Source organism: Aplysia californica, unplaced genomic scaffold (assembly GCF_000002075.1).
Source record: "Aplysia californica isolate F4 #8 unplaced genomic scaffold, AplCal3.0 scaffold00065, whole genome shotgun sequence".
Taxonomy (NCBI): Eukaryota; Metazoa; Mollusca; class Gastropoda; order Aplysiida; family Aplysiidae; genus Aplysia; species Aplysia californica.
In genome coordinates this window covers 1,864,083-1,865,711 of record NW_004797335.1, presented here as the reverse complement: position 1 = coordinate 1,865,711, position 1,629 = coordinate 1,864,083, and the positions used below count along the sequence as shown (strand labels likewise).

At 34.1% G+C, this 1,629-nt stretch overlaps 1 protein-coding gene across 1 annotated transcript in view; it reads right to left on the bottom strand.

Moving 5' to 3' along the window:
- LOC101864444 (retinal homeobox protein Rx1) overlaps positions 1-1,629 on the bottom strand; it is a 43,112-nt gene that overhangs the window by 40,515 nt on the left and 968 nt on the right. The window lies entirely within an intron of this gene.

Here is a 1,629-nt window from a genome sequence, read left to right as displayed (position 1 = left end):
AAAAGTCATTGAAATAAATACAATTAATGAATTAAATAGATAAATAAAACCTATTCTAAACGAAAACAAATACGAACGAAAACGAATTTTATTGTTGCACCCTGTACTGGAATCTGTTGACCAATATATACATGTTCTTTCACGGCTGTACTGATTTATTTGGGGAAATAGTCTTAAAAAGCGACCCCCCCCAAAAATTTTTTTTTTAAAAATGGAACAGAAATGTTTACTGTTTATGATCAAAGGAACTGACCTCTATAATTATAATTTTTGTTATGGTTTACCTAGGTTGGTTGTCGTTATTACTTTGTATTTGAATGGTTTCAATTGGATAGGACAAAAAATAAGTTTAAAAAGGCAGCAGTAATACCCCCCCCCCCTGGCTTTTAAAAAAAATATTTGAGCACAAAAAAAGAAAAGAAAACTAACCAAAACTAAATAATTGAAAACAAAAACAAAAACAAAAACAAAACACAACAGAAAAACAAAAAATTAAAGAAATGAAAACAAATGCACTTATTTCGTGTGTCTTTTTTTTTTATTCCTCTGTCGATACGATTTCTTTCTTTCTTTCTTTTTTAGCTTTGTTTGTGGTGGTTTGTTGACTCATTTATTTGTTGGTCGGTGCTAAACGACAGTCATGAGGCAGGTTATTTCTATGGACATTTAGCTCGTCTATCTCGTTCTCATCGGGAACACCCAGGGAGTATTACTTCTCTACCTACAACCCCCTCCCCCACCTAACAAATAAATTAACAAACAGAACAAACAAAACAAACAAGATAAAACAATTTTCCCTTCCCCCACCCCCCCAACAAAAAAATACCGCTTTTGTTTAGTTTAGTTAAGCATTGTACAAATTTATAACTTGCCAAATCACATAAGAACGCCACCGATACTTTTTATTTCCTTTTTAAAAAAATATCTTTCAGAAAAATGCGTTTTTTCACCGTTGTCTTCTTCCTTTTAGCCAATGTTTATCTTTTATCCAAACAGAATGAATTTTTTTTTTCGTCTTGAATTTTCGTTTTACCCTAAAACAGTGAACAAACAATATGTCAGATAAACACTTATTAGTTCCACTCTGAAGAAAATATCGAGTTGTGTGTTTTGCAAGTAGTCTTTTGTTTTCTGACCCGCTATTGGGTCACAGCTCGGGGTACGTGTATGCCACGCACTTTGATGACGCTTTTCACAGGTTGCTTGCCGTGAGATAAGCGTATGGCTATAATTTTCTTCCGTTTAATTTGATGTCATTGACATGTTCGACATTTGGTGAATTTATAAATTATACTTTTTACAACAATATTTCATACCTTTTTCTTTTATTGTAATACCCGGTACCTTTGATAAAAAGTGTAATTTGTACTCGTGTCTTTTTTTTTTATTGTGAAGTTTTTTCTCTAGTATCTGTTAAATCCAAGGTATCTTACTCTGAACCCCGAGATGGCCTCTTTGACAAGAACAAAAGGAAGGAGAGCCTGGTTACTTTAAGTGACAAGTTGTGGCCCGGAAGATTCAGGACCGACCACAGTGACATTGTCAGTTGAACCGACTTACTAGTGACACAGGCGTTTGAGGTTCGAATCCAATAAGAGTACTACTAATATCCCCTGTTCATCAGGGGGG